This window comes from Gekko japonicus, unplaced genomic scaffold (genome assembly GCF_001447785.1).
Source record: "Gekko japonicus isolate JY-2015 unplaced genomic scaffold, Gekko_japonicus_V1.1 scaffold1145, whole genome shotgun sequence".
In the NCBI taxonomy this organism is placed as follows: Eukaryota; Metazoa; Chordata; class Lepidosauria; order Squamata; family Gekkonidae; genus Gekko; species Gekko japonicus.
Genome location: NW_015165859.1, coordinates 585,250 through 600,951, shown reverse-complemented (window position 1 = coordinate 600,951; position 15,702 = coordinate 585,250).

Below are 15,702 nucleotides of genomic sequence, written 5' to 3'. Positions count from 1 at the left end.
CTCTCGAAGACAGGTCTGCTCAGCGCGGCGGAAAGGAAAGAACTGGCGGGATGTCCGTGCCTGCCCTTCTGGGCATGCTCACTGGGGCTCCTGAGCATGCTCAGTTGGGTCAGGCACGAAAATCCTTTTTAAAGAGCTTGCTAGGCACCGGCAGATCCAGTGCAGGCGCACTAGATCCCATTGGTGTGAAGCACAGAGACCACGAAGAAGATAAACAGGTTGCACTTTGAGTTGTGTCTGGTGGCAAAGACGTCGACATGAGGCATGCCCCACTTTCGAAACATGGGACGTAGGCAGGCCCAGTTCAGTTCCCAATCGTGACGCTGGGAGAGACCAGCGCATGCCTGGAGGAGTGGCGTGAAGATCCCTTTGTGAGCTTTGCATACCACTGATTCGGATCAGCGCAGGCGCATAATCCCACGAAGAAGATCTAGGCACCATTTAAACTTTGGTTTTACTAATGCTGGGGCGAAGCTCCGCTCAAGTGCATATTGCCAACGGTTAAAAATTTAAAAAATGGTGGGCGAAAAGCGGAAGCTTTCGAGCAGGGAACAGGAAGTGCCTCTACACCGGTGGAGGAGCGATCACACAGGGGGGAAATGTGGCTGGAACCAGAGAAGCAGGAAAACACCACTTGGGGACCTGGTATCAAAATACTCCACTTTATAGGGGGGTTGTGCTGGAAAGCGATGGCTGGGGACGGGAGGCAGATGTTGACCGTGTGATCGCGCATAAATAGTCCGTTTCTAACCAGCACGTATACCAGCTCCAATGGCCCGTCTGAACGCACCCCAAGAGTGTTTTACTGTGCTGCCTTCCTATGCCCCTAGTGGCTGCAGTCAGAACTGCATCATATTTTTTAAAGCATTCCATTAATGCAGCACAATGTTGGCCCACCAACTGACCCCCCCCCCACTGTTTTTTGTCCCCTCAGTCCCCCTCTCTTGGCAGTCCTGAGTTCATATGGTTGTGCTGTTTCCTAAATCTCTGTAGGCTGACTGCCTTTGGAATCGGTTGTAAAGGATCTGCCTCCTGAGGCAACAGCACCCACCTTTCTGTCTAGTACATTTCTATCCTGTCAGTTCTCTAAGGAGTTCAGGATGGCATACATGGCTCTTCCCTACCGAGTGTATCCTCACAACGACCCTGTGAGATACGTTAGGCTGAAAGAGAGTGATTGGCTTCCCAGTGAGTCTCAGCCTCAGGGAAGAATAGAGATTTGAGATCCCGGATAGCTGTTCTAACCTTTAAACCATACTGGCTCCCTGACAGCCTTGGAAAACCTGTTGCATTATATTTTCCTGGCCTGCTCAACTTGAATCCCAAAGACTGGAGAGGGGTCTGATTTGGTGTGAGTCACATGGATCCTGACCTTTTCAACAGGCATTTTTTTTAACTTTGGTGCTCCTCACCAGCTGCAGGGTTCCACTTGCAGGTCTGATCACCTTTTAGATGCTCCCCACACCCTCCTTGCAGTTACATTCGCTCAGGACTCAGATTATAATTGAATGTGTCATGGCAAACCTTCAGAAAATAGTTGAAAAACTGTAAAGTCTCAAGTCTCATGAAGCAATCGTGTTGCAAATGATTGCTACAGAGAGAAAAAATAGTGAAAAGGTAATCTGTTTGGGGTGGAAGAATCCTGTTGTTTCAGGTGGAAGAAACCTGTGAATCCATTCTCAAGCTCATATCAGTTTCATATCACTTTAGCCATCATGAATGGTTTTAAAACAGACATTATGTGAGTTTTGCGTTTGGGATTTTACTTTGGCCTAAATACAGCAACATGCAAGCTTTTACCATTATTGTCTGCGCTCAGACTATCTTGGGAATTGTAGTTCAGTGAAGTGCAGAGGGTTTATTGGTCCACAGAATTCTCTGTTGCCTAGAGATGTCCTTTGATTCAGAGTGCAGGCCCACAGAATCATTCCACATCTGTGTCAGTTGGGGATTTCATTATTTGCTGGCGCCACCCTGTGATAGAAAAGGGTATGGGTATGCTGAAAATGAAATAAATTGGAGGCTGGTCCAAAACAAAATTCTAAAACAAAAGTTTTTGTGCTGGCAGTCAGAAGCAGCCATTGCGCTTCCTTCTTCCCCAAGGCCAAAACTGCAACCTGACAGCAGCCCTACTTTACCTATTAAAATTAGACGTCATCCTACACACGCTGCAACAAGAGGATTTAAGAACATGGCCTGAAACATTTTCTCCCTCCTCCCCTTCCCCCTCTTCTTTGGTCCTTTAAAAAAAAAAAAAGAATTGAACATTCAGCTTGATGAAGAGTTCTGGAGAACTCAAAAGGCCACACTACTTTGGATATTTTCAAAAGCATGGGCTTGGATCCAAACTCGACATTTCTGTGGGTGCATGATTTATGCTCACAGAGCACAATTTTCCTGCCTTATCCCACCTGCAGCAGCCTGAAATGCCCTCCAAAATCCTGTTTTGGGAAGGACGGGTACCCATAGGAACAAAATGGGTGGGGACATTTTAGGCTGTTGTGCAATAAAGGAGGTAGAAAAATCACACTCTTGAGCAAAAATATTTGTGCCTGCAGAAAAGATTAGCACTACATTAGCATTTTTTTATCCTGCCCCTCCTACAAGGAACTCAGGGCAGTATACATCATTCTCCTCTCCTCCATTTTATTGTCAATACAGTGACCTTGGCTGTGAGGTAAGGCTGAGAGACAGTTACTGGCTCAAGATCACCCTGCAAGTTTCCATGGCAGAGTGGGGATTTGAAGCCATGTCTCCCATATCCCAGCCCAGCACTTTAAATATGCTGGTGCATATCTTACATGGATTCCTAAAAGGAAAATTCTAAGACAGGTCTATCAACTATTACCAGTCATGTTGACTAAATGTAATTTCATGTTCAGAGATCGTTCAGAGGCAGCACTAGTTGCCGCTGGGGGGAAGTAACAGCAGGGTGCCTCCTAACTTATTTCCCTGCTTTTGGGATTCAAGGGACAGGAGGTCTGGATAGCCAGGGTAGAAAAGGATGCCAGATTAGATGGCTCCCTAGTCTGATGCAGTGAGGCTGTTTACATACATTATCTATCAACAAACCTGTAATGTAGGCCAATATTATTACTATTTCTTTGCACGACTGGCTTGCCTAAGGTCATCTAGCAAGTGGATGGACAATTCAAATAGATGACTTACTGAACAATCAGTTGGCTACTACGCCTTTAGTGGAAAGTAGGTAGCAGCACCTGGCTGCAATTTCCCCCGGGGGACACCCTAATCTTGGATTCAACACTAATTCAAAAAAATTCTGTTTAAGGGAAGAAACAAAGTTCATTCCTTCTTGTATAGTCTTAGTGGAGTTTTTCTGCATGTGTGTATGGGAGTGTGGTTAAGAGGTTGCAGGAACAGGCTCTAATTCCAGAGGGATAGCAGTGCTAGTCTGTTGCAGTGAAATTGAACAGTCCAGTGGCACCTTAAAGATTAACAAAAATTAATTCCAGCATGAGCTTGTTGGTGTGTCAGAACTCACTTCATCATATGCACGACATTTATTTATTTGGTTTATATACTGCCCTCCCCGCAGACGGGCTCAGGGCGGTTTACAATAATCTTAATATACTACCATTAAAAGGCAATTTAAAACTATATCTATAGGAGATATGTCTGATGAAGTAAGCTCTGACTCATGAACCCTTATGCTGAAATAAATTGCGCTACTACAGACTACATGTAAAGGTTTCCCTTGCTTGAAAGCCAGTTGAATCCGACTCCAGGGGGCGGTGCTCATCTCTGTTTCCAAGCTGAAGAGCCAGCACAGTCCAAAGACATTTCTGTGGTCATGTGGCTGGCATGAATAAACATTGAAGCGCACAGAACACTGTTACCTTCCCACCAAAGCAGTACCTATGTATCTACTTGCAATTTCTTGCTTTCGAACTGCTAGGTTGGCAGGAGCTGGGACCAGAGATGGGAGCTCACTCCGTCACGTGGCACTTGGGTCTCAAACTGCCGAACTACAGACCTTCTGGTCTGCAGCTCAGCGTCTTAACCTCTGAGCCACCACGACCCTTCAGACCACATGATTACCCATCAATAAGGAGGGCCAAACTGTGCTAGATTTCACATAAAGCTGCCTTATATTAAGTCAGGCCATAGGTTTACCTAGTTTTGTCTGCTCTGACTAGCAGTAGCCATCCAGGATCTCAGAGTGAGGTCTTTCGAATAATCTACAACTTGATCCTTTTGACTGGAAATGCCAGTGACTGAACTTGGCACTTTCTACTTACCAAGCAGGTGGTCCTCCACCAAACCATGGCCCAACACTTCCCTCTGGCTGGGAGGAGGGGGAAAATATGGCATGACTTTCCCTGGGCTTTATCTTGACACATTAAATCACATTAAAGCCTTTTCTGCATGGTATTTATGCTTACCTCTGACTGTTATCAGTGCTAAAGAGAAAGTGGAGTAGAGTCATTTGTTATGTGAATGAATACCTTGGCCCAGTGTAGGGTTCCATTTGCACTGTAAACCAGACTCATGAATGAGGCAGCATTAAGCCAGCAGGATGCAAAACGTTCAAGATTAACATGGAGGGGTACAGTGTCAGCCTTCAATCCTGCTAAGTCAGTCATTCAGTCTTCATCTGCATCTTAAAATGAGTAATCTAAGGAAGGCTTTAGAGAATCAGAGGGTCCTCTCCTTGGAAAAGGACCTTGTAGGCCAGGCCATCTAGTACAACACTCTGCTCAGTGCAGGAAATTCAGAAGCAGAGCATTCCTGAGGGATGGCGAGCACATCTCCCTTATAAATAAAAGCCGAATGGTGGTGGCACTTCTCTAGGACATTCTACACGCTCCAAAATCAGTTCGCTCTCTGATCTGTCATTCAGAGGGTCTCCCTATCCACTGGCTGCTTTGCCTGAGTCCTGCCTCCAACATTCTAAACATTTTGCTGTTCCTCTCCCCCCCCCATAGTCAGTCAGAACACAGAGGTTATTTGCATATGCAGCCTCATTGGCCTTTGCTTTGGAACACAGAGGTCGTTTGTATATGCGACTTGATTGGCTTATGCCTCTAACATTCTAAACAGTTTGCTATTCTGAGGTAAAATGTGTTCAATCTCCAGGTGAGGGCTGGAGATCACTCAGAATTACAACTGCTTTCCAGATGGCAGAGATCAGTTCCCCTGGAGAAAATGGTGGACTCTGTATCCTTATATGCTGCTGAGGTGGCCCCCGTATGACAGCCAATGTGTGTGGGGGGTGGAAAGCTGAAGAGTCAGGGGGAAATAAAGGTAGGTTGATGATTGGCTGGGAAGGAGACAGGGTTGCCAACTCCAGCTGGGAAATTCCTGGAAATGTGAGGGATGGAGCCTAGAGAGGGTGAGGTTTCAGGAGGCGTGGGACCTCAGACAGGTACAAAGTCATAGACTCCACCCTCCAAACCAACCATTCCCTTCTGGGGAACCATCGTTGCCAATCTCCAGGTGAGGGCTGAAGATCACTCAAAATTACAACTGTTCTTTAGGTAACAGAGATCAGTTCCTCTGGAGAAAATGGTGGACTCAGTGTCATTATACCCTGCTGAGGTCGCCACAGCAAATTGTCACTGAGTGTCCAAGGCCGGGGCACCCGCCCAGAGACTCTTTCTAGAGGCCATTGTATTTATTTCCACAACGGGCCTTTCTCCTAGTGTCCTATAAACTGGTTTATTGTTGAACTTATCTGTGAGGAAGTAATAAGATGAAATCTGCCCTCCTATAACTGACACAAAGAGGTCTTTAACATCATGACCTGAAAAAAAAACCTGCTTAAAATCAGCTTTTTTCTTATTTATTTTGTAAGATCTGGCCTGATGAAAAGTTCCAGGGAACATGAAAGGCTGCACACTGTTATATGTCGCTGAGTTGATCTTAATAGAGTTATTACATCAATGGTGTTTTTAGCTTTTACTTTTGGACCAAACACAGCATAATCAACTTGCCTAATACGGAGCCAGATCCTCGGTCTATCAAGATCTACTCTGGCTGTCAGGACTCTCCAGGGTTTCAGGCTGAGGGCTTTCACATCACAACTTTGGACTGTGCCTGGAAACATATTGGCAACCACTGTTTACTCTAATTTGCACTAATTAGTAATCTCACCACTATGTTTTTTGTCAGTTGAAGCACCTCAGTGGTCTTCAAAGGCAGCCCTGTATATACCACATTGCAGTAGTCTTTCCTGGATGCAATTAGAACATAATTATTTGTGGCCAAATCAAACTTCTCAGTGGCCCCACCTAACTACCTAAAACTGACTAAAGGCACTGCACACCACAAAGAAAATCAGGCCTCCCAAATGTAGGCTCTGCTGTAACAACACCCCCAGCCTGCAGATCTACTCTTTTATGGAGCCATATAATTTCAAACAAAACAAGCATGTTCCTTGATTAGAGAACAGTATTCAGCAGCAGCACCTCAAGTCTTCTCTGAGCTGCACTTTGATTTACTGGCCCTAATCCCGGCTTTTGTTCTGAACATCCGGTGTCTCACCTGACAACATTGAAAAGAAGAAACAGGCAGTAGCATTTCGGAACTACAAAATTTAGAGCTAAATACAGGTAGTTTTGCAATCACTGTGGACCATTCTTTGTGGTGCATTGGTGCTCTGTTGTCCTGTACACTTCATTCAATTCTAGGTGAGAAACTGTATTACAGAAGATGTTCCACTCTTTTTGACTCTTAAATATTCCTGTCTCAGGTAATAACTGGTTCTATACATTGTACAGGTCACACTCTTGATCTGGTATTTTGTTCTAGGCACAAAGAATGGAATCTGAGCATGGAGGACACTTGTTCAGGTTTAGCCTTACTAAAATTCTGCAGGGGTGGGGATCTGTTAAAATGATCTGCCTTAGGAGCCATATGGATCCAAAGGACTTTCTGGCAGCTCTAAGAGATTTCCCTGTTGATATGGCTGGTGCGGAATGAAAAAGAAGGGGAACAAAAAACTTAACCCAAGAAATATGAATTAAGAACCTAAAAGGTTAAATACATACAAATGGGAGGGCCCAATCTTAAAACCAATAGATATAGAGCGTTAATATAAATAATACATGTTATCAAAAATACATGTATATATTACAAATGATTTAATACCAGTTATAGGCCCAAATGAGGCCTCAATAAGAATTAAAACCATACAGTATTCATAAAAGGACCTTATGTGACTCAATGCATTTTGGCCAACAGGCCTTCTTCAATGGTCAAGCATAAATAATACACCTAGGCTCAATGTTGCAATAATAAAATAAAGTATTAATATAGGACCAAGTGAAAATTATATTGTAATAATTGTCAGTGGTTCAGGGCTATGGTGATATAGAAGCCTCATATGATATCAACTTGTATCCTAATCAGGTGCATATAACTTAGGTGGTCCTGCAATACTATACCTTCCTTGTTTGGGCCTAAAGATGCAATTTTAAATGCAATCTAGAGCTCTCATGTGTCATAATGGTGTGTGTAATCTCCTCTGGTGCACACTGGCATTTCCCACCCAAACCAGTACGTGACAGAGGTGGGGGAAGTGCACCTCCCTCAGTCCTCCCTTCACCACTGTGGAGAAGATAGGTTCCCCAGCAGAGAAGCCCACGGGGGAAAGAAGGGAGGGATATGCGCCTGCATAGAAGACCATTGATGGACAACAGTTACATGTAAGTGCAAAAACAGGTTGCTTACCTGGAACTGATGATCTTCGAGTGGTCATCTGTGCAGTCACACCCATGGGATTAAGCGCCTGCGCTGATCCAAATCGGTGGTATGCAAAGCTCACAAAGGGATCTTCGCGCCTCTCCTCCAGGCATGTGCGGGAACCCCACTGCACATGCCCAAGGAGGAGGGACATGGACATCCCCGCCAGTTCCTTCTGACCGCTGTCATGTCAATAACCAGAGAAAAGTACTGAAGCGACAGCAGTGGGGAAGGATGGGCGGGTGGTGTGACTGCACAGATGACCACTCGAAGATCATCAGTTACAGGCATGTGCAGGAACCCCACTGTGCATGCCCAAGGAGGAGGGACATGGACATCCCGCCAGTTCCTTCTGACCGCTGTCATGTCAATAATCAGAGAAAAGTACTGAAGTGACAGCAGTGGGGAAGGATGGGCGGGTGGTGTGACTGCACAAATGACCACTCGAAGATAATCAGTTACAGGTAAGCAATCTGTTTGTCTTCTTTGTCTCTGTGCATCACACCCATGGGAGACTGAAAAGCAGTGTCTCACCTGGAGGTGGGAGCTGTCGCAATTCAATGCTCTGCCGACTAAAGGACTAGACGACCCAGGTCCACTCTGTGGCGTTCATGAACATCAACAGCGTAGTGCTTGATGAAGGTGTTCGGAGTACACCCATGTCGCAGCCCCACAGATTGCCGACAGGGAAGCACCCTTCAAGAAGGCTGTGGATGGAGGCTTCTGGTTGATGGCGGCACGCTAGCAGACTCACCTCCCGGACCTCCCGGGGGTGAAGCTGTACTCCAGCCGAAGGAGGGGGTGAGCTGGCTCATTAACCCCCCCCCAGGGACCTGGCGAAGGGACCCTGGCCATGGAACTTAAAAGAGGTTGCCTCTTCAATGGCGGAATGGCGGAGAATTGAGGCGACTCTTTGTTCCGACGGTTCTCCGTGCTGAGAGAGCAAGTGGACTTAAGTGACGCCGACTGGGGCAAGCGTAGGCGATCGAGCGTCAGAAATGAAGCCAAAAGCGAGGTTGGAAGACCAATTATGAACGTGAGTCAGTTTTAAAGCGTTTGTAAAGGGAAAAAGATAGCTCCCCACCCCACCCAACGGAAAAAGGCAAGCGGGGGAGGGACGCCTCCCGTGCGCATGAACCTTTGAGCGTTTGAGGGGGGGAGTGGAAGAAAATGCGAAAGAAACTGTCTAGAAGTACTTACCAAAGCGAGTAAACGTTCAAGCGCACATTCAGAGACTTTTTAAAAATTTGCGAAAGTAAACAAACGATAAAGATGGCGGGGAAGAAGGACAAAGAAAAACTTTTGAAACTGAAAGGGACTGAGAGCCCGAAACCGGAAGTTACCAGTGAGTTGGCTAAGACCATAGCAGAATCCATGCGCCCCCTGCTGGAACAGCTGGATAACCAATGAACAAATGTCAACAATGACGCAATGTATCATCTCTCAGCAAAATCAGATAAATGAGACATTGCAAATGATGAAACAAAATACTGAGAAGGTGAATGAAGTGGATACAACGACCCAAAAGGTGAAGAAAAAAGTGCAAAAGCTGGAAAGGAAACAAATCTCCACGGAAGAACAGCTGCTGCAATTACAAATGGAAAAGGCTAATATGATTCTTCGCTTCCAGGGCATGCCAGAGAATAAGGGAGAGAATCTAAAAGAAGTGATGAGTGAACTACTAGCCCCAGTGACAGAGATGAAGGCGGAATCATTGTTAAGCGACATGGATATGGGCTATAGATCATATTCAGGCCACATAAAGAAAAATAATCTGCCTGGGGAAATTGTCGTAAGATTCTCGAAGAGGCATGTGAGGGACGCAATCCTGAAAGCAGTTTCTGGAATATCCCTGAAAGTGGGAGAGAATGCCATCAGAGTCTTAAAAGACATTACATTTGAAATAAGACTACAGAGAAAGAAGTACAAAGACCTCGTGCTTTTTCTTCAGACAAATTCAATTGGATATAAATGGCTAATTCCAGAAGGCGTCACCTTCAAAATCAAGGATAAGAAAGAAAAGATTGACTCTGTTCTGAAAGCTCGAGAATTTCTAAGGGTCCAGTTGGGAAGGCCAGAGGATGGAAAAAAAGAAGAGGACAGTAAGTCTAGTGGCGAGCTGGACTCGGGTTCGTCCGGAGAGGACTCTCTTGCAGAGCATGGGGCTGCTGCTCCAAAAAGTCCTTACAAGCTGCGGAAGAGACGGGCAAAGGAGAAGTGAAGGCTGAAGGACTCTGATTTATGCCTTTGAGAACTTTAAAATGGGATGATTGGGGGTACTGTTCTTAGACAGTTAAGTTTTAAGATTTAAAGAAAAGGGTAAAAAAAAATAAACGTTTGACTCAGGTTATAATGACATAAAAGAAGGGAAGACTTGATGTAATTAAGCTATTGAGGATCTCCTCTCTTGGGTTTTTAGTTAGTAGTGGGTTTCTTTACTTTATTCTGTATATGTAGCTCTCCTCCCTTTTTTTCTGTATTAGTTTTGTAGTGTTATAAAAAATAATAAAAAATCCCCTCCGGGGGCTCAAAAAAAGAAAAGAAAAAAAGAGAAGAAGGCTGTGGATGCAGCCATGGATCTTGTAGAGTGCACTCGCACAGGCAAGGGCAACGTGCGCTTAGCCAACTGGTAGCACAGTTTAATAGTCTCGACAATCCATCTGGAGAGACGTTGTGCTGAAATCTTTAGCCCTGCGGAGTGACTGGAGTAGGAGACAAATAGGAGAGCTCCTACCTCTGCCAGGAGCAGATCTGGCACCTGTGGGAGGGGCGATCAGGATGGCACCTCGTACGGACCCTCATGAGTCTTTGGACCGTTCTCAGCAACGGAGGCAGAGGCGGGAACATATATAGGAAGTTGTCGTCCCATGGGTACAGGAGTCCATCTCCCAAAGCCCTGGGATCCTGAGCCACCCTGCAGCAAAACAGGTTGCACTTCGAGTTGTGTCTGGTGGCAAAGACGTCGACACGAGGCATGCCCCACTTTCGAAACACGGGATGTAGGTAGGCCCAGTTGAGTTCCCAATCGTGACGCTGGGAGAGACCCCTGCTGAGCAGATCCGCATGCACATTAGCCTTGCCAGCAACTTGTGAGGCAATGGGAAAGATGTGCAGAGGCATGCACCAGGCCCAAAGGTCCAGAGCCAGGAGGCAGAGACTGCGGGAGACCGTCCCACCCTGCCTGTTGACGTAACTGAGGGCCGTTGTATTGTCGGTTAAGACAGTTACGCATTGTCCTGAGAGCAGAGGCTGGAAACATTGAAGGGCCAATTTTATTGCCAACAGTTCCAGAAAGTTTGTGTCTCCTTGAGGACACAGCATCCCACCTGTGACCTACAGAGAGGCCGTTGAGATGGGCTCCCCAGCCCCACAGCGAAGCGTTGGTTGTGAGTGTGAGAGTAGGAGTGAGAGGACGGAACGGGATCCCCTCTATCAGGTTGTGTGAGTGTGTCCACTACAGGAGGGAGTCGCGTACCTCTTGTGGCGGGGGAAAACGAACTGATTGGGACATCTGTAGGGACTTGAAGTGACGGATGAACCACAGCTGGAGTGGTCGCATTTGCAATTTTGCAAAACTGAGGACTGCAGTTGTCACCGCCATTAGGCCCAGGAGGCGTTGAATCTGGAAGGCGGAGGAGGTTCCTTGTAGTAGAACCTGTTTTGCCAAAACGGTCAGGGTACATGCCCTGTCCCAAGGCAGGAAAGCTGCGCCCTCTTTGGAGTCGAGTATCGCCCCTATGAACTGCACTCTTTGAGAAGGGACTAGGTGAGACTTTTTGTGGTTGACCCTGAGTCCCAGACAATGAAGGAGATTGAGGGCCTGAGATATTTGACGAATGAGGAGAACCCTGGAAGGGGCGACCAGAAGCCAATCGTCCAGATACGGGAACATTGTCAGGCCACAAAGGCGGAGATGCGCTACAACAATAACAACCATAGTCTTGGTAAGGACCCTCGGGGCCGTGCTGAGGCCAAACGGTAGACTCCTGTATTGGTAGTGGCTGCCTCCTATCGCGAATCGGAGGTATTTGCAATGGGCGGCGTGGATAGTTAAATGGAAATAGGCATCCTCGAGGTCGAGGGTGGCTATGCAGCATCCCTGGGATAGGAGAGGCAGAATGACGGGAAGGGATGTCATTTTGAATTTTTGGTACTGTATATAGGTGTTGAGGCCGCAAAGTTCTAAGATCTGCCTCTGCCCATCATCCTTCTTGGGAACCACGAAGTATCGGGAATAAAAACCGAGTCCCTGGTGATCTAGAGGAACGGGTTCTATAGCACCCTTTGACAGAAGTGTGGTGACCTCCTCGAGGAGGCATGACGACGGGGGAGTGATGACAACTACAGGAAAAGGTGGGAGTTCCCTCAGCCCTTGGCTAAGATGGAAAGGACCCATTGGTCCAACGTAATGGTGGCCCAGGCCTGTAAATATGGATGGAGGCGGGTAGGGTCTGAAGAGGTAGACAGGCGGAAGTCAAACAAGCTGTTAACAGCGCGGCGGTCAGAAGAGAACTGGCGGGATGTCCGTGCCCCTCCTCCTTGGGCATGCACAGTGGGGTTCCCGCGCATGCGTGGAGGAGAGACGTGAAGATTCCTTTGTGAGCTTTGCATACCACCGATTCGGATCAGCGCAGGCGCATAATCCTATGGGTGTGATGCACAGAGACCATGAAGAAGATGGGGCCCCATGCCCACTTGTTTGTTGACATAAAATTTTGTGGTGGTATTGACCATGGCTAGCAAGACACATTTGCCGTGGACCAAAGCTGCACAAAAAAATGGAAGGATTTCTGATAGCTCTTAATTCTAATGTAACCTAGACTCTGATGAGGACCACAGTATGCCCCCTAACCTAACAATGAAGCATCTGAGAACACCTCTGTATCGTGAGGCTGGATACCAAACTCACAACCATGTGGCAGGTTAGTGCCTTGTAACCACCAAGAGACAGACCTTGAGATGGACCTGGTGGATCTCGCCCGCCAGGAGTCTCATTTAGCATTAAATTTACAGAGAAACCAATTCTGTAATGGCCTCATACGCAAATTGTCAAAGGGAACCACTGTGGTGGTTGAGGATATCAGAGGCCTCTGGATAGATCTGGCACACTGAAACCTGTGAGAACTTGGTCACCATAGTCTGAAAGATGCACATTCTATCCGTAGGAAAGAAAGCATGCACTGTAAAGAATCTAAACAGGCCCTTATAAAGGGAATGGACCAGATGGAGTGTAGCTCAGATTTCTGCTTATCTACTGTAAGGCCTAAAGATGCTAGGGTGACCAGGGTTAAAATCAATGAGGGCCATCAACAGCCAGCATCGAAATAAGGATAGACAGTACAGCCCTGTAGTTGGCTATCACCACAGCCATATCTTTTTTGAATGCCCATGGGGCCATAGCAAGCCTGAACAGTAGAACATTGTATTGGTAATGCATCATACCACATTGAAAACACAGGTACTTCCTGAAAGCTTGATGAATGGATATGTGGAAATAAACATCCTTGAAGTCAACGACAGCAAACCAACCATTTAGTTCTAAGAAGTAAAGAACATCAGTTAATGCAATCATACAAAATCTGGAAACCTTCAAGTCCAAAATTGGCCTCTTACTGCCATACTTTGAATATAAACCATTGAAAATTTCACATTCGGGCACACATTCAATAGCTTCTTTATTAAGGAGCTGAGAAACTTCCTGCAGTAATGCAGGGGAACAGGAGGGCATTCAGCTGATAAACAGCCAACCAGCAACAAATAAAACTGCAAATAATACCCTTTCTCAACAATAGAAAATACCCAAGACTCTTGGGTTATCCCTCTCCACGCAGCAGCAAATGGTGCCAACCTGTTTTAAAATTGAGGAGTGGGGCTTGAATGTGCTTTCCATGACTACTGTGGTCCTTCAGGGACTGGGGGCCCCATCAGCTTCCCCTGATGCTTCTTCCCTTGCTGGTGGGAGTTGAAATGGGGACAATAAGGAGCCTCTTGCACAGGCAGCTGGTACCTATACAGCCTGTGGTACTGAGACCGAAAAGCCTGCCTTGAGACGTACCTTGGTTTATAGTTCTGAACAGGTTGATCTGTAATCCCTAAACTCTTTGTGGTTATATAGTTCATACGAATCCTATCTAAAGCATCGTCAGTCTGTGAACTAAACAGATTCTTGCCCATAAAAGGGAGGTCCTCTACTTTAGCCAGAATTTCATTTGGAAGGACCATCGATCACAGCCTTAGGATGGTGGAGGCCATGGTTCTATTGGCACAATCTGAGACACGTTTTGCAGCATTTAACTGCTGCTTAACCAGCTTAATCCCTTCAGCCTGGATAAGTTTGGCCAGTGTCTTCATCATCAGGCAGAACGTTTATATACTGATATATCCCCTATTTGCTAACATCTATGTGAAACTGCTGGGTGAGGTCATCCAGAGATTTGAACTGGGCTGTCACCAACATGCGGATGACACTCATCTCTATCTCATACTTCTAGCTGATCCCAGGGAGGCTGCAAAAATTCTGAACTGATGCCTAGAGGCAGTTCTTGATCTTGAGTGGATGCAGGCTAACAACAGATGCTTAATCCTTACAAGATAAAAGTGCTACTGGTGAGCAGAAAGTCCGACTTGGGATTTAAGGTGTCACCTGTTCTGGATGGGGTTGCACTCCCCTTGAAGGAATAGGTCCATAGCCTGCGGGTACTCTTGGGACTCATGTCTGCTAAATGTTACATATAGAAGGAAAATGTACATCTCCAAACAGACAGGAGATAACATTCCAGCGAGATTGCAACTCAGCATAGTTTCTCCCTGTGTGTCTACCATATATCCAGTCATGCATCTATCTTACTGAAACACTGGTATGGTTAAAAAAATTATCAACTGCATAAACTGTGTGAAACAGCTCATAATTATAGCAGATCATCGGAATAAAAGGTCAGTGCTACACACACAAGTCTACCTTATGCAAACCAAAACCCTTGTTGTCCCAGGTAGACACAGTACCAACAGCTTAAGACACATGACAATAGCTGAGTAGACAATCACAGTGTTTCCAAACCAAGTTAGCAATTGTTAAAACAGATTAGTCGTAAAGAGCCAGACTTGACTGTGTGACTGAACAACACGTTTTCTATGCTTGCATGGTTCCTGGAATTAATGGATCTTAGAACAGGAGTTATAGCTGTTTTCTCACAATTATTTTTCATGCATGCATTTTTAAGGTTTTCCTTAGGGGCTTGTACTCTTTCATGTCATACATTATAAATAATAGACCTGTTTAGGATTGCTCTCTTAGCCCCTTCTGCCCAGTTTTTAAAAAGAGCTTGAAATCGGGACCATAAAGACCTGAAGAATACAGGCACTTATTCACCCGCAGTTTATCTTGTTTAACTACACACGACTGAGAGCCAGTGTGGTATCATGGCTAAGTGTCAGACTAGGATCTGGGACACCAGACACAAATCTCACTCTCCTATGGCAGTTTGCTGGGTGAGTCTGGCGTTCTTGCCTTACCGTACAGGGTTGTTTGCAAGGATACAACAGAGAACAATGTAAGACCGTTTGGGTGACTCTCTCTCACAGACCTTTATTGGCATATATTGGATTACAGGTAGAAACAGTAAACAGATAAGGAGGTAATAAGGGGAAATGAGTCAATCATATGCATCTAGACATTATGCAATCGATCCTTCATTACCAAACTTAGAAATAAGGCTACCTTTTCAGTTATTTCGGGTGACGAATCGTTCAGAAGATGGCACACCTTCAAAGTATCAAGGCAGCCTATCATGTTAAATAAAATTAGGTCTACTGTTTGGGTCCTCATTGGGGAGTAAGTCCGATCTTAACTGAAGTAAAAATTTTTGGAGCCATTTTAGCTAAAAAAAGCCAGCTGTAAATAATTTTTTTACTGGCAATTATGAAAGCTCTTTGAAATGAGGATTCTTAGGACACATCTAAAGAGCAAAACACAACTACTGCATGAGTTGAATGTAACTG